A 25,097-nucleotide genomic window follows, 5' to 3' on the forward strand; every position below is an offset into this window, starting at 1 on the left:
TTGTTAAACAAAGTGTCAAATTAATCAGCTCGACGAGGTTATGAGGATGTCACAACACATCATGATTACATCTTGTTGAACTTCCAACAAAAAAAGTACTTTATGTGCTCAAACACACATATTTTGTGACTTTTCAAACTTTGAAGCTCTATAACTTCGGCAAATGTGGACCAAATTTCTTAAACAAAGTGTCAAAGTAATCACCTCCACGAGATTTTGAAGATGTCACAACACATCATGATTACATCTTGTTGAACTTCCAAGAAAACTAGTACTTTATGTGCTCAAACACACAACTTTTGTGACTTTTCAAACTTTGAAGCTCGATAGCTTCGGCAAATGAAGACCAAATTTGTTAAACAGAGTGTCAAATTAATCAGCTCGACGAGATCTTTAACATGACACAACACATCAGAATTGCATCTTGTTGAATTTCCAAGAAAAATAGTACTTTATGTGCTCAAACACACAACTTTTGTGACTTTTCAAACTTTGAAGCTCGATAACTTCGGCAAATGTGGAACAAATTTGTTAAACAGAGTGTCAAATTAATCAGCTCGACGAGATCTTTAACATGACACAACACATCAGAATTGCATCTTGTTGAATTTCCAAGAAAAATAGTACTTTATGTGCTCAAACACACAACTTTTGTGACTTTTCAAACTTTGAAGCTCGATAACTTCGGCATATGTGGACCAAATTTCTTAAACAAAGTGTCAAAGTAATCACCTCAACGAGATTTTGAAGATGTCACAGCACATCGTGACTGCATCTTGTTGAATTTCCAAGAAAAATAGTACTTTATGTGCTCAAACACACAAATTTTGTGACTTTTCTAACTTTGAAGCTCGATAGCTTCGGCAAATGAGGACCAAATTTGTTAAACAGAGTGTCAAATTAATCACCTCAACGAGATGTTGAAGACGTCACAACACATCATGATTGCATCTTGTTGATCTTCCAAGAAAACTAGTACTTTATGTGCTCAAACACACAACTTTTGTGACTTTTCAAATTTTGAAGCTCGATAGCTTCGGCAAATGAAGACCAAATTTGTTAAACAGAGTGTCAAATTAATCAGCTCGACGAGATCTTTAACATGACACAACACATCAGAATTGCATCTTGTTGAATTTCCAAGAAAAATAGTACTTTATGTGCTCAAACACACAACTTTTGTGACTTTTCAAACTTTGAAGCTCGATAACTTCGGCAAATGTGGAACAAATTTGTTAAACAGAGTGTCAAATTAATCAGCTCGACGAGATCTTTAACATGACACAACACATCAGAATTGCATCTTGTTGAATTTCCAAGAAAAATAGTACTTTATGTGCTCAAACACACAACTTTTGTGACTTTTCAAACTTTGAAGCTCGATAACTTCGGCATATGTGGACCAAATTTCTTAAACAAAGTGTCAAAGTAATCACCTCAACGAGATTTTGAAGATGTCACAGCACATCGTGACTGCATCTTGTTGAATTTCCAAGAAAAATAGTACTTTATGTGCTCAAACACACAACTTTTGTGACTTTTCAAACTTTGAAGCTCGATAGCTTCGGCAAATGAAGACCAAATTTGTTAAACAGAGTGTCAAATTAATCAGCTCGACGAGATATTTAACATGACACAACACATCACAATTGCATCTTGTTGAACTTCCAAGAAAAATAGTACTTTATGTGCTCAAACACACAACTTGTGTGACTTTTCAAACTTTGAAGCTCGATAACTTCGGCAAATGAGGAACAAATTTGTTAAACAGAGTGTCAAATTAATCAGCTCGACGAGGTTATGAAGATGACACAACACATCATGATTGCATCTTGTTGAATTTCCAAGAAAAATAGTACTTTATGTGCTCAAACACACAACTTTTGTGACTTTGCAAACTTTGAAGCTCGATAACTTCGGCATATATGGACCAAATTTCTTAAACCAAGTGTCAAAGTAATCACCTCAACGAGATTTTGAAGATGTCACAACACACCATGATTACATCTTGTTGAACTTCCAACAAAAAAAGTACTTTATGTGCTCAAACACACAACTTTTGTGACTTTTCAAACTTTGAAGCTCGATAACTTCGGCATATGTGGACCAAATTTCTTAAACCAAGTGTCAAAGTAATCACCTCAACGAGGTTATGAAGATGTCACAACACATCATGATTACATCTTGTTGAACTTCCAACAAAAAAAGTACTTTATGTGCTCAAACACACATATTTTGTGACTTTTCAAATTTTGAAGCTCGATGACTTCGGCAAATGAGGAACAAATTTGTTAAACAAAGTGTCAAATTAATCAGCTCGACGAGGTTATGAAGATGTCACAACACATCATGATTACATCTTGTTGAACTTCCAAGAAAAATAGTACTTTATGTGCTCAAACACACAACTTTTGTGACTTTTCAAACTTTGAAGCTCTATAACTTCGGCAAATGTGGACCAAATTTCTTAAGCAAAGTGTCAAAGTAATCACCTCAACGAGATTTTGAAGATGTCACAACACATCGTGACTGCATCTTGTTGAATTTCCAAGAAAAATAGTACTTTATGTGCTCAACACACAAATTTTGTGACTTTTCAAACTTTGAAGCTCGATAACTTCGGCATATGTGGACCCAATTTCTTAAACAAAGTGTCAAATTAATCAGCTCGACGAGAATTTGAATATGTCACAACACATCATGATTGCATCTTGTGGAATTTCCAAGAAAAATAGTACTTTATGTGCTCAAACACACAACTTTTATGACTTTTCCAATTTTGAAGCTCGATAACTTTGGCAAATGTGGACGAAATTTGTTAACCAAAGTGTCAAATTAATCAGCTCGATGAGATCTTTAAAATGACATAACAATTCATGATTACATCTTGTTGAACTTCTAAGAAAAATAGTACTTTATGTGCTCAAACACACAACTTTTGTGACTTTTCAAACTTTGAAGCTCTATAACTTCGGCAAATGTGGACCAAATTTCTTAAACAAAGTGTCAAAGTAATCACCTCCACGAGATTTTGAAGATGTCACAACACATCATGATTACATCTTGTTGAACTTCCAAGAAAACTAGTACTTTATGTGCTCAAACACACAACTTTTGTGACTTTTCAAATTTTGAAGCTCGATAGCTTCGGCAAATGAAGACCAAATTTGTTAAACAGAGTGTCAAATTAATCAGCTCGACGAGATCTTTAACATGACACAACACATCAGAATTGCATCTTGTTGAATTTCCAAGAAAAATAGTACTTTATGTGCTCAAACACACAACTTTTGTGACTTTTCAAACTTTGAAGCTCGATAACTTCGGCAAATGTGGAACAAATTTGTTAAACAGAGTGTCAAATTAATCAGCTCGACGAGATCTTTAACATGACACAACACATCAGAATTGCATCTTGTTGAATTTCCAAGAAAAATAGTACTTTATGTGCTCAAACACACAACTTTTGTGACTTTTCAAACTTTGAAGCTCGATAACTTCGGCATATGTGGACCAAATTTCTTAAACAAAGTGTCAAAGTAATCACCTCAACGAGATTTTGAAGATGTCACAGCACATCGTGACTGCATCTTGTTGAATTTCCAAGAAAAATAGTACTTTATGTGCTCAAACACACAAATTTTGTGACTTTTCTAACTTTGAAGCTCGATAGCTTCGGCAAATGAGGACCAAATTTGTTAAACAGAGTGTCAAATTAATCACCTCAACGAGATGTTGAAGACGTCACAACACATCATGATTGCATCTTGTTGATCTTCCAAGAAAAATAATACTTTATGTGCTCAAACACACATATTTTGTGACTTTTCAAACTTTGAAGCTCGATAACTTGGGCAAATGTGGGCCAAATTTGTTAACCAAAGTGTCAAATTAATCAGCTCGACGAGGTTATGAAGATGTCACAACACATCATGATTACATCTTGTTGAACTTCCAAGAAAAAAAGTACTTTATGTGCTCAAACACACATATTTTGTGACTTTTCAAATTTTGAAGCTCGATGACTTCGGCAAATGAGGAACAAATTTGTTAAACAAAGTGTCAAATTAATCAGCTCGACGAGGTTATGAAGATGACACAACACATCATGATTACATCTTGTTGAACTTCTAAGAAAAATAGTACTTTATGTGCTCAAACACACAACTTTTGTGACTTTTCAAACTTTGAAGCTCGATAGCTTCGGCAAATGAAGACCAAATTTGTTAAACAGAGTGTCAAATTAATCAGCTCGACGAGATCTTTAACATGACACAACACATCAGAATTGCATCTTGTTGAACTTCCAAGAAAAATAGTACTTTATGTGCTCAAACACACAAATTTTGTGACTTTTCAAGCTTTGAAGCTCGATAACTTCGGCATATGTGGACCAAATTTCTTAAGCAAAGTGTCAAAGTAATCACCTCAACGAGATTTTGAAGATGTCACAACACATCGTGACTGCATCTTGTTGAATTTCCAAGAAAAATAGTACTTTATGTGCTGAACACACAACTTTTATGACTTTTCCAATTTTGAAGCTCGATAACTTTGGCAAATGTGGACCAAATTTGTTAAACAAAGTGTCAAATTAATCAGCTCGACGAGGTTATGAAGATGACACAACACATCATGATTACATCTTGTTGAACTTCCAAGAAAAATAGTACTTTATGTGCTCAAACACACAACTTTTATGACTTTTCCAATTTTGAAGCTCGATAACTTTGGCAAATGTGGACGAAATTTGTTAAACAAAGTGTCAAATTAATCAGCTCGACGAGGTTATGAAGATGACACAACACATCATGATTGCATCTTGTTGAATTTCCAAGAAAAATAGTACTTTATGTGCTCAAACACACAACTTTTGTGACTTTTCAAACTTTGAAGCTCGATAACTTCGGCATATGTGGACCAAATTTCTTAAACCAAGTGTCAAAGTAATCACCTCAACGAGATTTTGAAGATGTCACAACACACCATGATTACATCTTGTTGAACTTCCAAGAAAAATAATACTTTATGTGCTCAAACACACAAATTGTGTGACTTTTCAAACTTTGAAGCTCGATAACTTCGGCAAATGAGGAAAAAATTTGTTAAACAAAGTGTCAAATTAATCAGCTCGACGAGGTTATGAAGATGTCACAACACATCATGATTACATCTTGTTGAACTTCCAACAAAAAAAGTACTTTATGTGCTCAAACACACATATTTTGTGACTTTTCAAATTTTGAAGCTCGATGACTTCGGCAAATGAGGAACAAATTTGTTAAACAAAGTGTCAAATTAATCAGCTCGACGAGGTTATGAAGATGTCACAACACATCATGATTACATCTTGTTGAACTTCCAAGAAAAATAGTACTTTATGTGCTCAAACACACAACTTTTGTGACTTTTCAAACTTTGAAGCTCTATAACTTCGGCAAATGTGGACCAAATTTCTTAAACAAAGTGTCAAAGTAATCACCTCCACGAGATTTTGAAGATGTCACAACACATCATGATTACATCTTGTTGAACTTCCAAGAAAACTAGTACTTTATGTGCTCAAACACACAACTTTTGTGACTTTTCAAACTTTGAAGCTCGATAGCTTCGGCAAATGAAGACCAAATTTGTTAAACAGAGTGTCAAATTAATCAGCTCGACGAGATCTTTAACATGACACAACACATCAGAATTGCATCTTGTTGAACTTCCAAGAAAAATAGTACTTTATGTGCTCAAACACACAAATTTTGTGACTTTTCAAGCTTTGAAGCTCGATAACTTCGGCATATGTGGACCAAATTTCTTAAGCAAAGTGTCAAAGTAATCACCTCAACGAGATTTTGAAGATGTCACAACACATCGTGACTGCATCTTGTTGAATTTCCAAGAAAAATAGTACTTTATGTGCTCAACACACAACTTTTGTGACTTTTCAAACTTTGAAGCTCGATAACTTCGGCATATGTGGACCCAATTTCTTAAACAAAGTGTCAAATTAATCAGCTCGACGAGATTTTGAATATGTCACAACACATCATGATTGCATCTTGTGGAATTTCCAAGAAAAATAGTACTTTATGTGCTCAAACACACAACTTTTATGACTTTTCCAATTTTGAAGCTCGATAACTTTGGCAAATGTGGACGAAATTTGTTAACCAAAGTGTCAAATTAATCAGCTCGATGAGATCTTTAAAATGACATAACAATTCATGATTGCATCTTGTTGAATTTTCAAGAAAAATAGTACTTTATGTGCTCAAACACACATATTTTGTGACATTTCAAATTTTGAAGCTCGATGACTTCGGCAAATGAGGAACAAATTTGTTAAACAAAGTGTCAAATTAATCAGCTCGACGAGGTTATGAAGATGACACAACACATCATGATTACATCTTGTTGAACTTCTAAGAAAAATAGTACTTTATGTGCTCAAACACACAACTTTTGTGACTTTTCAAACTTTGAAGCTCTATAACTTCGGCAAATGTGGACCAAATTTCTTAAACAAAGTGTCAAAGTAATCACCTCCACGAGATTTTGAAGATGTCACAACACATCATGATTACATCTTGTTGAACTTCCAAGAAAACTAGTACTTTATGTGCTCAAACACACAACTTTTGTGACTTTTCAAATTTTGAAGCTCGATAGCTTCGGCAAATGAAGACCAAATTTGTTAAACAGAGTGTCAAATTAATCAGCTCGACGAGATCTTTAACATGACACAACACATCAGAATTGCATCTTGTTGAACTTCCAAGAAAAATAGTACTTTATGTGCTCAAACACACAACTTGTGTGACTTTTCAAACTTTGAAGCTCGATAACTTCGGCAAATGAGGAACAAATTTGTTAAACAGAGTGTCAAATTAATCAGCTCGACGAGATCTTTAACATGACACAACACATCAGAATTGCATCTTGTTGAATTTCCAAGAAAAATAGTACTTTATGTGCTCAAACACACAACTTTTGTGACTTTTCAAACTTTGAAGCTCGATAACTTCGGCATATGTGGACCAAATTTCTTAAACAAAGTGTCAAAGTAATCACCTCAACGAGATTTTGAAGATGTCACAGCACATCGTGACTGCATCTTGTTGAATTTCCAAGAAAAATAGTACTTTATGTGCTCAAACACACAAATTTTGTGACTTTTCTAACTTTGAAGCTCGATAGCTTCGGCAAATGAGGACCAAATTTGTTAAACAGAGTGTCAAATTAATCACCTCAACGAGATGTTGAAGACGTCACAACACATCATGATTGCATCTTGTTGATCTTCCAAGAAAAATAATACTTTATGTGCTCAAACACACATATTTTGTGACTTTTCAAACTTTGAAGCTCGATAACTTGGGCAAATGTGGGCCAAATTTGTTAACCAAAGTGTCAAATTAATCAGCTCGACGAGGTTATGAAGATGTCACAACACATCATGATTACATCTTGTTGAACTTCCAAGAAAAATAGTACTTTATGTGCTCAAACACACAAATTGTGTGACTTTTCAAACTTTGAAGCTCGATAACTTCGGCAAATGAGGACCAAATTTGTTAAACACAGTGTCAAATTAATAACCTCCACGAGATTTTGAAGATGTCACAACACATCATGATTACATCTTGTTGAACTTCCAAGAAAAAAAGTACTTTATGTGCTCAAACACACATATTTTGTGACTTTTCAAATTTTGAAGCTCGATGACTTCGGCAAATGAGGAACAAATTTGTTAAACAAAGTGTCAAATTAATCAGCTCGACGAGGTTATGAAGATGACACAACACATCATGATTACATCTTGTTGAACTTCTAAGAAAAATAGTACTTTATGTGCTCAAACACACAACTTTTGTGACTTTTCAAACTTTGAAGCTCGATAACTTCGGCATATGTGGACCAAATTTCTTAAGCAAAGTGTCAAAGTAATCACCTCAACGAGATTTTGAAGATGTCACAGCACATCGTGACTGCATCTTGTTGAATTTCCAAGAAAAATAGTACTTTATGTGCTCAAACACACAACTTTTGTGACTTTTCAAACTTTGAAGCTCTATAACTTCGGCAAATGTGGACCAAATTTCTTAAACCAAGTGTCAAAGTAATCACCTCAACGAGATTTTGAAGATGTCACAACACACCATGATTACATCTTGTTGAACTTCCAAGAAAAATAGTACTTTATGTGCTCAAACACACAAATTGTGTGACTTTTCAAACTTTGAAGCTCGATAACTTCGGCAAATGAGGAAAAAATTTGTTAAACAAAGTGTCAAATTAATCAGCTCGACGAGGTTATGAAGATGTCACAACACATCATGATTACATCTTGTTGAACTTCCAACAAAAAAAGTACTTTATGTGCTCAAACACACATATTTTGTGACTTTTCAAACTTTGAAGCTCGATAGCTTCGGCAAATGAAGACCAAATTTGTTAAACAGAGTGTCAAATTAATCAGCTCGACGAGATATTTAACATGACACAACACATCAGAATTGCATCTTGTTGAACTTCCAAGAAAAATAGTACTTTATGTGCTCAAACACACAACTTGTGTGACTTTTCAAACTTTGAAGCTCGATAACTTCGGCAAATGAGGAACAAATTTGTTAAACAGAGTGTCAAATTAATCAGCTCGACGAGGTTATGAAGATGACACAACACATCATGATTGCATCTTGTTGAATTTCCAAGAAAAATAGTACTTTATGTGCTCAAACACACAACTTTTGTGACTTTTCAAACTTTGAAGCTCGATAACTTCGGCATATGTGGACCAAATTTCTTAAACCAAGTGTCAAAGTAATCACCTCAACGAGATTTTGAAGATGTCACAACACATCATGATTGCATCTTGTGGAATTTCCAAGAAAAATAGTACTTTATGTGCTCAAACACACAACTTTTATGACTTTTCCAATTTTGAAGCTCGATAACTTTGGCAAATGTGGACGAAATTTGTTAACCAAAGTGTCAAATTAATCAGCTCGATGAGATCTTTAAAATGACATAACAATTCATGATTGCATCTTGTTGAATTTTCAAGAAAAATAGTACTTTATGTGCTCAAACACACATATTTTGTGACATTTCAAATTTTGAAGCTCGATGACTTCGGCAAATGAGGAACAAATTTGTTAAACAAAGTGTCAAATTAATCAGCTCGACGAGGTTATGAAGATGACACAACACATCATGATTACATCTTGTTGAACTTCTAAGAAAAATAGTACTTTATGTGCTCAAACACACAACTTTTGTGACTTTTCAAACTTTGAAGCTCTATAACTTCGGCAAATGTGGACCAAATTTCTTAAACAAAGTGTCAAAGTAATCACCTCCACGAGATTTTGAAGATGTCACAACACATCATGATTACATCTTGTTGAACTTCCAAGAAAACTAGTACTTTATGTGCTCAAACACACAACTTTTGTGACTTTTCAAATTTTGAAGCTCGATAGCTTCGGCAAATGAAGACCAAATTTGTTAAACAGAGTGTCAAATTAATCAGCTCGACGAGATCTTTAACATGACACAACACATCAGAATTGCATCTTGTTGAACTTCCAAGAAAAATAGTACTTTATGTGCTCAAACACACAACTTGTGTGACTTTTCAAACTTTGAAGCTCGATAACTTCGGCAAATGAGGAACAAATTTGTTAAACAGAGTGTCAAATTAATCAGCTCGACGAGATCTTTAACATGACACAACACATCAGAATTGCATCTTGTTGAATTTCCAAGAAAAATAGTACTTTATGTGCTCAAACACACAACTTTTGTGACTTTTCAAACTTTGAAGCTCGATAACTTCGGCAAATGTGGAACAAATTTGTTAAACAGAGTGTCAAATTAATCAGCTCGACGAGATCTTTAACATGACACAACACATCAGAATTGCATCTTGTTGAATTTCCAAGAAAAATAGTACTTTATGTGCTCAAACACACAACTTTTGTGACTTTTCAAACTTTGAAGCTCGATAACTTCGGCATATGTGGACCAAATTTCTTAAACAAAGTGTCAAAGTAATCACCTCAACGAGATTTTGAAGATGTCACAGCACATCGTGACTGCATCTTGTTGAATTTCCAAGAAAAATAGTACTTTATGTGCTCAAACACACAAATTTTGTGACTTTTCTAACTTTGAAGCTCGATAGCTTCGGCAAATGAGGACCAAATTTGTTAAACAGAGTGTCAAATTAATCACCTCAACGAGATGTTGAAGACGTCACAACACATCATGATTGCATCTTGTTGATCTTCCAAGAAAAATAATACTTTATGTGCTCAAACACACATATTTTGTGACTTTTCAAACTTTGAAGCTCGATAACTTGGGCAAATGTGGGCCAAATTTGTTAACCAAAGTGTCAAATTAATCAGCTCGACGAGGTTATGAAGATGTCACAACACATCATGATTACATCTTGTTGAACTTCCAAGAAAAATAGTACTTTATGTGCTCAAACACACAAATTGTGTGACTTTTCAAACTTTGAAGCTCGATAACTTCGGCAAATGAGGACCAAATTTGTTAAACACAGTGTCAAATTAATAACCTCCACGAGATTTTGAAGATGTCACAACACATCATGATTACATCTTGTTGAACTTCCAAGAAAAAAAGTACTTTATGTGCTCAAACACACATATTTTGTGACTTTTCAAATTTTGAAGCTCGATGACTTCGGCAAATGAGGAACAAATTTGTTAAACAAAGTGTCAAATTAATCAGCTCGACGAGGTTATGAAGATGACACAACACATCATGATTACATCTTGTTGAACTTCTAAGAAAAATAGTACTTTATGTGCTCAAACACACAACTTTTGTGACTTTTCAAACTTTGAAGCTCGATAGCTTCGGCAAATGAAGACCAAATTTGTTAAACAGAGTGTCAAATTAATCAGCTCGACGAGATCTTTAACATGACACAACACATCAGAATTGCATCTTGTTGAACTTCCAAGAAAAATAGTACTTTATGTGCTCAAACACACAAATTTTGTGACTTTTCAAGCTTTGAAGCTCGATAACTTCGGCATATGTGGACCAAATTTCTTAAGCAAAGTGTCAAAGTAATCACCTCAACGAGATTTTGAAGATGTCACAACACATCGTGACTGCATCTTGTTGAATTTCCAAGAAAAATAGTACTTTATGTGCTCAAACACACAACTTTTGTGACTTTTCAAACTTTGAAGCTCTATAACTTCGGCAAATGTGGACCAAATTTCTTAAACCAAGTGTCAAAGTAATCACCTCAACGAGATTTTGAAGATGTCACAACACACCATGATTACATCTTGTTGAACTTCCAAGAAAAATAGTACTTTATGTGCTCAAACACACAAATTGTGTGACTTTTCAAACTTTGAAGCTCGATAACTTCGGCAAATGAGGAAAAAATTTGTTAAACAAAGTGTCAAATTAATCAGCTCGACGAGGTTATGAAGATGTCACAACACATCATGATTACATCTTGTTGAACTTCCAACAAAAAAAGTACTTTATGTGCTCAAACACACATATTTTGTGACTTTTCAAACTTTGAAGCTCGATAGCTTCGGCAAATGAAGACCAAATTTGTTAAACAGAGTGTCAAATTAATCAGCTCGACGAGATATTTAACATGACACAACACATCAGAATTGCATCTTGTTGAACTTCCAAGAAAAATAGTACTTTATGTGCTCAAACACACAACTTGTGTGACTTTTCAAACTTTGAAGCTCGATAACTTCGGCAAATGAGGAACAAATTTGTTAAACAGAGTGTCAAATTAATCAGCTCGACGAGGTTATGAAGATGACACAACACATCATGATTGCATCTTGTTGAATTTCCAAGAAAAATAGTACTTTATGTGCTCAAACACACAACTTTTGTGACTTTTCAAACTTTGAAGCTCGATAACTTCGGCATATGTGGACCAAATTTCTTAAACCAAGTGTCAAAGTAATCACCTCAACGAGATTTTGAAGATGTCACAACACATCATGATTGCATCTTGTGGAATTTCCAAGAAAAATAGTACTTTATGTGCTCAAACACACAACTTTTATGACTTTTCCAATTTTGAAGCTCGATAACTTTGGCAAATGTGGACGAAATTTGTTAACCAAAGTGTCAAATTAATCAGCTCGATGAGATCTTTAAAATGACATAACAATTCATGATTGCATCTTGTTGAATTTTCAAGAAAAATAGTACTTTATGTGCTCAAACACACATATTTTGTGACATTTCAAATTTTGAAGCTCGATGACTTCGGCAAATGAGGAACAAATTTGTTAAACAAAGTGTCAAATTAATCAGCTCGACGAGGTTATGAAGATGACACAACACATCATGATTACATCTTGTTGAACTTCTAAGAAAAATAGTACTTTATGTGCTCAAACACACAACTTTTGTGACTTTTCAAACTTTGAAGCTCTATAACTTCGGCAAATGTGGACCAAATTTCTTAAACAAAGTGTCAAAGTAATCACCTCCACGAGATTTTGAAGATGTCACAACACATCATGATTACATCTTGTTGAACTTCCAAGAAAACTAGTACTTTATGTGCTCAAACACACAACTTTTGTGACTTTTCAAATTTTGAAGCTCGATAGCTTCGGCAAATGAAGACCAAATTTGTTAAACAGAGTGTCAAATTAATCAGCTCGACGAGATCTTTAACATGACACAACACATCAGAATTGCATCTTGTTGAACTTCCAAGAAAAATAGTACTTTATGTGCTCAAACACACAACTTGTGTGACTTTTCAAACTTTGAAGCTCGATAACTTCGGCAAATGAGGAACAAATTTGTTAAACAGAGTGTCAAATTAATCAGCTCGACGAGATCTTTAACATGACACAACACATCAGAATTGCATCTTGTTGAATTTCCAAGAAAAATAGTACTTTATGTGCTCAAACACACAACTTTTGTGACTTTTCAAACTTTGAAGCTCGATAACTTCGGCAAATGTGGAACAAATTTGTTAAACAGAGTGTCAAATTAATCAGCTCGACGAGATCTTTAACATGACACAACACATCAGAATTGCATCTTGTTGAATTTCCAAGAAAAATAGTACTTTATGTGCTCAAACACACAACTTTTGTGACTTTTCAAACTTTGAAGCTCGATAACTTCGGCATATGTGGACCAAATTTCTTAAACAAAGTGTCAAAGTAATCACCTCAACGAGATTTTGAAGATGTCACAGCACATCGTGACTGCATCTTGTTGAATTTCCAAGAAAAATAGTACTTTATGTGCTCAAACACACAAATTTTGTGACTTTTCTAACTTTGAAGCTCGATAGCTTCGGCAAATGAGGACCAAATTTGTTAAACAGAGTGTCAAATTAATCACCTCAACGAGATGTTGAAGACGTCACAACACATCATGATTGCATCTTGTTGATCTTCCAAGAAAAATAATACTTTATGTGCTCAAACACACATATTTTGTGACTTTTCAAACTTTGAAGCTCGATAACTTGGGCAAATGTGGGCCAAATTTGTTAACCAAAGTGTCAAATTAATCAGCTCGACGAGGTTATGAAGATGTCACAACACATCATGATTACATCTTGTTGAACTTCCAAGAAAAATAGTACTTTATGTGCTCAAACACACAAATTGTGTGACTTTTCAAACTTTGAAGCTCGATAACTTCGGCAAATGAGGACCAAATTTGTTAAACACAGTGTCAAATTAATAACCTCCACGAGATTTTGAAGATGTCACAACACATCATGATTACATCTTGTTGAACTTCCAAGAAAAAAAGTACTTTATGTGCTCAAACACACATATTTTGTGACTTTTCAAATTTTGAAGCTCGATGACTTCGGCAAATGAGGAACAAATTTGTTAAACAAAGTGTCAAATTAATCAGCTCGACGAGGTTATGAAGATGACACAACACATCATGATTACATCTTGTTGAACTTCTAAGAAAAATAGTACTTTATGTGCTCAAACACACAACTTTTGTGACTTTTCAAACTTTGAAGCTCGATAGCTTCGGCAAATGAAGACCAAATTTGTTAAACAGAGTGTCAAATTAATCAGCTCGACGAGATCTTTAACATGACACAACACATCAGAATTGCATCTTGTTGAACTTCCAAGAAAAATAGTACTTTATGTGCTCAAACACACAAATTTTGTGACTTTTCAAGCTTTGAAGCTCGATAACTTCGGCATATGTGGACCAAATTTCTTAAGCAAAGTGTCAAAGTAATCACCTCAACGAGATTTTGAAGATGTCACAACACATCGTGACTGCATCTTGTTGAATTTCCAAGAAAAATAGTACTTTATGTGCTCAAACACACAACTTTTGTGACTTTTCAAACTTTGAAGCTCTATAACTTCGGCAAATGTGGACCAAATTTCTTAAACCAAGTGTCAAAGTAATCACCTCAACGAGATTTTGAAGATGTCACAACACACCATGATTACATCTTGTTGAACTTCCAAGAAAAATAGTACTTTATGTGCTCAAACACACAAATTGTGTGACTTTTCAAACTTTGAAGCTCGATAACTTCGGCAAATGAGGAAAAAATTTGTTAAACAAAGTGTCAAATTAATCAGCTCGACGAGGTTATGAAGATGTCACAACACATCATGATTACATCTTGTTGAACTTCCAACAAAAAAAGTACTTTATGTGCTCAAACACACATATTTTGTGACTTTTCAAACTTTGAAGCTCGATAGCTTCGGCAAATGAAGACCAAATTTGTTAAACAGAGTGTCAAATTAATCAGCTCGACGAGATATTTAACATGACACAACACATCAGAATTGCATCTTGTTGAACTTCCAAGAAAAATAGTACTTTATGTGCTCAAACACACAACTTGTGTGACTTTTCAAGCTTTGAAGCTCGATAACTTCGGCATATGTGGACCAAATTTCTTAAGCAAAGTGTCAAAGTAATCACCTCAACGAGATTTTGAAGATGTCACAACACATCGTGACTGCATCTTGTTGAATTTCCAAGAAAAATAGTACTTTATGTGCTCAAACACACAACTTTTGTGACTTTTCAAACTTTGAAGCTCGATAACTTCGGCAAATGAGGAACAAATTTGTTAAACAGAGTGTCAAATTAATCAGCTCGACGAGGTTATGAAGATGACACAACACATCATGATTGCATCTTGTTGAATTTCCAAGAAAAATAGTACTTTATGTGCTCAAACACACAACTTTTGTGACTTTTCAAACTTTGAAGCTCGATAACTTCGGCATATGTGGACCAAATTTCTTAAACCAAGTGTCAAAGTAATCACCTCAACGAGATTTTGAAGATGTCACAACACATCATGATTGCATCTTGTGGAATTTCCAAGAAAAATAGTACTTTATGTGCTCAAACACACAACTTTTATGACTTTTCCAATTTTGAAGCTCGATAACTTTGGCAAATGTGGACGAAATTTGTTAACCAAAGTGTCAAATTAATCAGCTCGATGAGATCTTTAAAATGACATAACAATTCATGATTACATCTTGTTGAACTTCTAAGAAAAATAGTACTTTATGTGCTCAAACACACAACTTTTGTGACTTTTCAAACTTTGAAGCTCTATAACTTCGGCAAATGTGGACCAAATTTCTTAAACAAAGTGTCAAAGTAATCACCTCCACGAGATTTTGAAGATGTCACAACACATCATGATTACATCTTGTTGAACTTCCAAGAAAACTAGTACTTTATGTGCTCAAACACACAACTTTTGTGACTTTTCAAATTTTGAAGCTCGATAGCTTCGGCAAATGAAGACCAAATTTGTTAAACAGAGTGTCAAATTAATCAGCTCGACGAGATCTTTAACATGACACAACACATCAGAATTGCATCTTGTTGAATTTCCAAGAAAAATAGTACTTTATGTGCTCAAACACACAACTTTTGTGACTTTTCAAACTTTGAAGCTCGATAACTTCGGCAAATGTGGAACAAATTTGTTAAACAGAGTGTCAAATTAATCAGCTCGACGAGATCTTTAACATGACACAACACATCAGAATTGCATCTTGTTGAATTTCCAAGAAAAATAGTACTTTATGTGCTCAAACACACAACTTTTGTGACTTTTCAAACTTTGAAGCTCGATAACTTCGGCATATGTGGACCAAATTTCTTAAACAAAGTGTCAAAGTAATCACCTCAACGAGATTTTGAAGATGTCACAGCACATCGTGACTGCATCTTGTTGAATTTCCAAGAAAAATAGTACTTTATGTGCTCAAACACACAAATTTTGTGACTTTTCTAACTTTGAAGCTCGATAGCTTCGGCAAATGAGGACCAAATTTGTTAAACAGAGTGTCAAATTAATCACCTCAACGAGATGTTGAAGACGTCACAACACATCATGATTGCATCTTGTTGATCTTCCAAGAAAAATAATACTTTATGTGCTCAAACACACATATTTTGTGACTTTTCAAACTTTGAAGCTCGATAACTTGGGCAAATGTGGGCCAAATTTGTTAACCAAAGTGTCAAATTAATCAGCTCGACGAGGTTATGAAGATGTCACAACACATCATGATTACATCTTGTTGAACTTCCAAGAAAAAAAGTACTTTATGTGCTCAAACACACATATTTTGTGACTTTTCTAACTTTGAAGCTCGATAGCTTCGGCAAATGAGGACCAAATTTGTTAAACAGAGTGTCAAATTAATCACCTCAACGAGATGTTGAAGACGTCACAACACATCATGATTGCATCTTGTTGATCTTCCAAGAAAAATAATACTTTATGTGCTCAAACACACATATTTTGTGACTTTTCAAACTTTGAAGCTCGATAACTTGGGCAAATGTGGGCCAAATTTGTTAACCAAAGTGTCAAATTAATCAGCTCGACGAGGTTATGAAGATGTCACAACACATCATGATTACATCTTGTTGAACTTCCAAGAAAAAAAGTACTTTATGTGCTCAAACACACATATTTTGTGACTTTTCTAACTTTGAAGCTCGATAGCTTCGGCAAATGAGGACCAAATTTGTTAAACAGAGTGTCAAATTAATCACCTCAACGAGATGTTGAAGACGTCACAACACATCATGATTACATCTTGTTGAACTTCCAAGAAAAATAGTACTTTATGTGCTCAAACACACAAATTGTGTGACTTTTCAAACTTTGAAGCTCGATAGCTTCGGCAAATGAGGACCAAATTTGTTAAACAGAGTGTCAAATTAATCACCTCAACGAGATGTTGAAGACGTCACAACACATCATGATTGCATCTTGTTGATCTTCCAAGAAAAATAATACTTTATGTGCTCAAACACACATATTTTGTGACTTTTCAAACTTTGAAGCTCGATAACTTGGGCAAATGTGGGCCAAATTTGTTAACCAAAGTGTCAAATTAATCAGCTCGACGAGGTTATGAAGATGTCACAACACATCATGATTACATCTTGTTGAACTTCCAAGAAAAATAGTACTTTATGTGCTCAAACACACAAATTGTGTGACTTTTCAAACTTTGAAGCTCGATAACTTCGGCAAATGAGGACCAAATTTGTTAAACACAGTGTCAAATTAATAACCTCCACGAGATTTTGAAGATGTCACAACACATCATGATTACATCTTGTTGAACTTCCAAGAAAAAAAGTACTTTATGTGCTCAAACACACATATTTTGTGACTTTTCAAATTTTGAAGCTCGATGACTTCGGCAAATGAGGAACAAATTTGTTAAACAAAGTGTCAAATTAATCAGCTCGACGAGGTTATGAAGATGACACAACACATCATGATTACATCTTGTTGAACTTCTAAGAAAAATAGTACTTTATGTGCTCAAACACACAACTTTTGTGACTTTTCAAACTTTGAAGCTCGATAGCTTCGGCAAATGAAGACCAAATTTGTTAAACAGAGTGTCAAATTAATCAGCTCGACGAGATCTTTAACATGACACAACACATCAGAATTGCATCTTGTTGAACTTCCAAGAAAAATAGTACTTTATGTGCTCAAACACACAAATTTTGTGACTTTTCAAGCTTTGAAGCTCGATAACTTCGGCATATGTGGACCAAATTTCTTAAGCAAAGTGTCAAAGTAATCACCTCAACGAGATTTTGAAGATGTCACAACACATCGTGACTGCATCTTGTTGAATTTCCAAGAAAAATAGTACTTTATGTGCTCAAACACACAACTTTTGTGACTTTTCAAACTTTGAAGCTCTATAACTTCGGCAAATGTGGACCAAATTTCTTAAACCAAGTGTCAAAGTAATCACCTCAACGAGATTTTGAAGATGTCACAACACACCATGATTACATCTTGTTGAACTTCCAAGAAAAATAGTACTTTATGTGCTCAAACACACAAATTGTGTGACTTTTCAAACTTTGAAGCTCGATAACTTCGGCAAATGAGGAAAAAATTTGTTAAACAAAGTGTCAAATTAATCAGCTCGACGAGGTTATGAAGATGTCACAACACATCATGATTACATCTTGTTGAACTTCCAACAAAAAAAGTACTTTATGTGCTCAAACACACATATTTTGTGACTTTTCAAACTTTGAAGCTCGATAGCTTCGGCAAATGAAGACCAAATTTGTTAAACAGAGTGTCAAATTAATCAGCTCGACGAGATATTTAACATGACACAACACATCAGAATTGCATCTTGTTGAACTTCCAAGAAAAATAGTACTTTATGTGCTCAAACACACAACTTGTGTGACTTTTCAAACTTTGAAGCTCGATAACTTCGGCAAATGAGGAACAAATTTGTTAAACAGAGTGTCAAATTAATCAGCTCGACGAGGTTATGAAGATGACACAACACATCATGATTGCATCTTGTTGAATTTCCAAGAAAAATAGTACTTTATGTGCTCAAACACACAACTTTTGTGACTTTTCAAACTTTGAAGCTCGATAACTTCGGCATATGTGGACCAAATTTCTTAAACCAAGTGTCAAAGTAATCACCTCAACGAGATTTTGAAGATGTCACAACACATCATGATTGCATCTTGTGGAATTTCCAAGAAAAATAGTACTTTATGTGCTCAAACACACAACTTTTATGACTTTTCCAATTTTGAAGCTCGATAACTTTGGCAAATGTGGACGAAATTTGTTAACCAAAGTGTCAAATTAATCAGCTCGATGAGATCTTTAAAATGACATAACAATTCATGATTACATCTTGTTGAACTTCTAAGAAAAATAGTACTTTATGTGCTCAAACACACAACTTTTGTGACTTTTCAAACTTTGAAGCTCTATAACTTCGGCAAATGTGGACCAAATTTCTTAAACAAAGTGTCAAAGTAATCACCTCCACGAGATTTTGAAGATGTCACAACACATCATGATTACATCTTGTTGAACTTCCAAGAAAACTAGTACTTTATGTGCTCAAACACACAACTTTTGTGACTTTTCAAATTTTGAAGCTCGATAGCTTCGGCAAATGAAGACCAAATTTGTTAAACAGAGTGTCAAATTAATCAGCTCGACGAGATCTTTAACATGACACAACACATCAGAATTGCATCTTGTTGAATTTCCAAGAAAAATAGTACTTTATGTGCTCAAACACACAACTTTTGTGACTTTTCAAACTTTGAAGCTCGATAACTTCGGCAAATGTGGAACAAATTTGTTAAACAGAGTGTCAAATTAATCAGCTCGACGAGATCTTTAACATGACACAACACATCAGAATTGCATCTTGTTGAATTTCCAAGAAAAATAGTACTTTATGTGCTCAAACACACAACTTTTGTGACTTTTCAAACTTTGAAGCTCGATAACTTCGGCATATGTGGACCAAATTTCTTAAACAAAGTGTCAAAGTAATCACCTCAACGAGATTTTGAAGATGTCACAGCACATCGTGACTGCATCTTGTTGAATTTCCAAGAAAAATAGTACTTTATGTGCTCAAACACACAAATTTTGTGACTTTTCTAACTTTGAAGCTCGATAGCTTCGGCAAATGAGGACCAAATTTGTTAAACAGAGTGTCAAATTAATCACCTCAACGAGATGTTGAAGACGTCACAACACATCATGATTGCATCTTGTTGATCTTCCAAGAAAAATAATACTTTATGTGCTCAAACACACATATTTTGTGACTTTTCAAACTTTGAAGCTCGATAACTTGGGCAAATGTGGGCCAAATTTGTTAACCAAAGTGTCAAATTAATCAGCTCGACGAGGTTATGAAGATGTCACAACACATCATGATTACATCTTGTTGAACTTCCAAGAAAAAAAGTACTTTATGTGCTCAAACACACATATTTTGTGACTTTTCTAACTTTGAAGCTCGATAGCTTCGGCAAATGAGGACCAAATTTGTTAAACAGAGTGTCAAATTAATCACCTCAACGAGATGTTGAAGACGTCACAACACATCATGATTGCATCTTGTTGATCTTCCAAGAAAAATAATACTTTATGTGCTCAAACACACATATTTTGTGACTTTTCAAACTTTGAAGCTCGATAACTTGGGCAAATGTGGGCCAAATTTGTTAACCAAAGTGTCAAATTAATCAGCTCGACGAGGTTATGAAGATGTCACAACACATCATGATTACATCTTGTTGAACTTCCAAGAAAAAAAGTACTTTATGTGCTCAAACACACATATTTTGTGACTTTTCTAACTTTGAAGCTCGATAGCTTCGGCAAATGAGGACCAAATTTGTTAAACAGAGTGTCAAATTAATCACCTCAACGAGATGTTGAAGACGTCACAACACATCATGATTACATCTTGTTGAACTTCCAAGAAAAATAGTACTTTATGTGCTCAAACACACAAATTGTGTGACTTTTCAAACTTTGAAGCTCGATAGCTTCGGCAAATGAAGACCAAATTTGTTAAACAGAGTGTCAAATTAATCAGCTCGACGAGATCTTTAACATGACACAACACATCAGAATTGCATCTTGTTGAACTTCCAAGAAAAATAGTACTTTATGTGCTCAAACACACAAATTTTGTGACTTTTCAAGCTTTGAAGCTCGATAACTTCGGCATATGTGGACCAAATTTCTTAAGCAAAGTGTCAAAGTAATCACCTCAACGAGATTTTGAAGATGTCACAACACATCGTGACTGCATCTTGTTGAATTTCCAAGAAAAATAGTACTTTATGTGCTCAACACACAACTTTTATGACTTTTCCAATTTTGAAGCTCGATAACTTTGGCAAATGTGGACCAAATTTGTTAAACAAAGTGTCAAATTAATCAGCTCGACGAGGTTATGAAGATGACACAACACATCATGATTGCATCTTGTTGAATTTCCAAGAAAAATAGTACTTTATGTGCTCAAACACACAACTTTTGTGACTTTTCAAACTTTGAAGCTCGATAACTTCGGCATATGTGGACCAAATTTCTTAAACCAAGTGTCAAAGTAATCACCTCAACGAGATTTTGAAGATGTCACAACACACCATGATTACATCTTGTTGAACTTCCAAGAAAAATAGTACTTTATGTGCTCAAACACACAAATTGTGTGACTTTTCAAACTTTGAAGCTCGATAACTTCGGCAAATGAGGAAAAAATTTGTTAAACAAAGTGTCAAATTAATCAGCTCGACGAGGTTATGAAGATGTCACAACACATCATGATTACATCTTGTTGAACTTCCAACAAAAAAAGTACTTTATGTGCTCAAACACACATATTTTGTGACTTTTCAAATTTTGAAGCTCGATGACTTCGGCAAATGAGGAACAAATTTGTTAAACAAAGTGTCAAATTAATCAGCTCGACGAGGTTATGAAGATGTCACAACACATCATGATTACATCTTGTTGAACTTCCAAGAAAAATAGTACTTTATGTGCTCAAACACACAACTTTTGTGACTTTTCAAAATTTGAAGCTCGATAGCTTCGGCAAATGAAGACCAAATTTGTTAAACAGAGTGTCAAATTAATCAGCTCGACGAGATCTTTAACATGACACAACACATCAGAATTGCATCTTGTTGAACTTCCAAGAAAAATAGTACTTTATGTGCTCAAACACACAAATTTTGTGACTTTTCAAGCTTTGAAGCTCGATAACTTCGGCATATGTGGACCAAATTTCTTAAGCAAAGTGTCAAAGTAATCACCTCAACGAGATTTTGAAGATGTCACAACACATCGTGACTGCATCTTGTTGAATTTCCAAGAAAAATAGTACTTTATGTGCTCAACACACAACTTTTGTGACTTTTCAAACTTTGAAGCTCGATAACTTCGGCATATGTGGACCCAATTTCTTAAACAAAGTGTCAAATTAATCAGCTCGACGAGATTTTGAATATGTCACAACACATCATGATTGCATCTTGTGGAATTTCCAAGAAAAATAGTACTTTATGTGCTCAAACACACAACTTTTATGACTTTTCCAATTTTGAAGCTCGATAACTTTGGCAAATGTGGACGAAATTTGTTAACCAAAGTGTCAAATTAATCAGCTCGATGAGATCTTTAAAATGACATAACAATTCATGATTGCATCTTGTTGAATTTTCAAGAAAAATAGTACTTTATGTGCTCAAACACACATATTTTGTGACATTTCAAATTTTGAAGCTCGATGACTTCGGCAAATGAGGAACAAATTTGTTAAACAAAGTGTCAAATTAATCAGCTCGACGAGGTTATGAAGATGACACAACACATCATGATTACATCTTGTTGAACTTCTAAGAAAAATAGTACTTTATGTGCTCAAACACACAACTTTTGTGACTTTTCAAACTTTGAAGCTCTATAACTTCGGCAAATGTGGACCAAATTTCTTAAACAAAGTGTCAAAGTAATCACCTCCACGAGATTTTGAAGATGTCACAACACATCATGATTACATCTTGTTGAACTTCCAAGAAAACTAGTACTTTATGTGCTCAAACACACAACTTTTGTGACTTTTCAAATTTTGAAGCTCGATAGCTTCGGCAAATGAAGACCAAATTTGTTAAACAGAGTGTCAAATTAATCAGCTCGACGAGATCTTTAACATGACACAACACATCAGAATTGCATCTTGTTGAACTTCCAAGAAAAATAGTACTTTATGTGCTCAAACACACAACTTGTGTGACTTTTCAAACTTTGAAGCTCGATAACTTCGGCAAATGAGGAACAAATTTGTTAAACAGAGTGTCAAATTAATCAGCTCGACGAGATCTTTAACATGACACAACACATCAGAATTGCATCTTGTTGAATTTCCAAGAAAAATAGTACTTTATGTGCTCAAACACACAACTTTTGTGACTTTTCAAACTTTGAAGCTCGATAACTTCGGCAAATGTGGAACAAATTTGTTAAACAGAGTGTCAAAGTAATCACCTCAACGAGATTTTGAAGATGTCACAACACATCGTGACTGCATCTTGTTGAATTTCCAAGAAAAATAGTACTTTATGTGCTCAACACACAACTTTTGTGACTTTTCAAACTTTGAAGCTCGATAACTTCGGCATATGTGGACCCAATTTCTTAAACAAAGTGTCAAATTAATCAGCTCGACGAGATTTTGAATATGTCACAACACATCATGATTGCATCTTGTGGAATTTCCAAGAAAAATAGTACTTTATGTGCTCAAACACACAACTTTTATGACTTTTCCAATTTTGAAGCTCGATAACTTTGGCAAATGTGGACGAAATTTGTTAACCAAAGTGTCAAATTAATCAGCTCGATGAGATCTTTAAAATGACATAACAATTCATGATTGCATCTTGTTGAATTTTCAAGAAAAATAGTACTTTATGTGCTCAAACACACATATTTTGTGACATTTCAAATTTTGAAGCTCGATGACTTCGGCAAATGAGGAACAAATTTGTTAAACAAAGTGTCAAATTAATCAGCTCGACGAGGTTATGAAGATGACACAACACATCATGATTACATCTTGTTGAACTTCTAAGAAAAATAGTACTTTATGTGCTCAAACACACAACTTTTGTGACTTTTCAAACTTTGAAGCTCTATAACTTCGGCAAATGTGGACCAAATTTCTTAAACAAAGTGTCAAAGTAATCACCTCCACGAGATTTTGAAGATGTCACAACACATCATGATTACATCTTGTTGAACTTCCAAGAAAACTAGTACTTTATGTGCTCAAACACACAACTTTTGTGACTTTTCAAATTTTGAAGCTCGATAGCTTCGGCAAATGAAGACCAAATTTGTTAAACAGAGTGTCAAATTAATCAGCTCGACGAGATCTTTAACATGACACAACACATCAGAATTGCATCTTGTTGAACTTCCAAGAAAAATAGTACTTTATGTGCTCAAACACACAACTTGTGTGACTTTTCAAACTTTGAAGCTCGATAACTTCGGCAAATGAGGAACAAATTTGTTAAACAGAGTGTCAAATTAATCAGCTCGACGAGATCTTTAACATGACACAACACATCAGAATTGCATCTTGTTGAATTTCCAAGAAAAATAGTACTTTATGTGCTCAAACACACAACTTTTGTGACTTTTCAAACTTTGAAGCTCGATAACTTCGGCAAATGTGGAACAAATTTGTTAACCAAAGTGTCAAATTAATCAGCTCGACGAGGTTATGAAGATGTCACAACACATCATGATTACATCTTGTTGAACTTCCAAGAAAAATAGTACTTTATGTGCTCAAACACACAAATTGTGTGACTTTTCAAACTTTGAAGCTCGATAACTTCGGCAAATGAGGAAAAAATTTGTTAAACAAAGTGTCAAATTAATCAGCTCGACGAGGTTATGAAGATGTCACAACACATCATGATTACATCTTGTTGAACTTCCAAGAAAAATAGTACTTTATGTGCTCAAACACACAAATTTTGTGACTTTTCAAACTTTGAAGCTCGATAGCTTCGGCAAATGAAGACCAAATTTGTTAAACAGAGTGTCAAATTAATCAGCTCAACGAGATTTTGAAGATGTCACAACACATAATGATTACATCTTTTTGTACTTCCAAGAAAAATAGTACTTTATGTGCTCA

This window comes from Euwallacea fornicatus, unplaced genomic scaffold (genome assembly GCF_040115645.1).
Source record: "Euwallacea fornicatus isolate EFF26 unplaced genomic scaffold, ASM4011564v1 scaffold_49, whole genome shotgun sequence".
NCBI classification, from domain to species: Eukaryota; Metazoa; Arthropoda; class Insecta; order Coleoptera; family Curculionidae; genus Euwallacea; species Euwallacea fornicatus.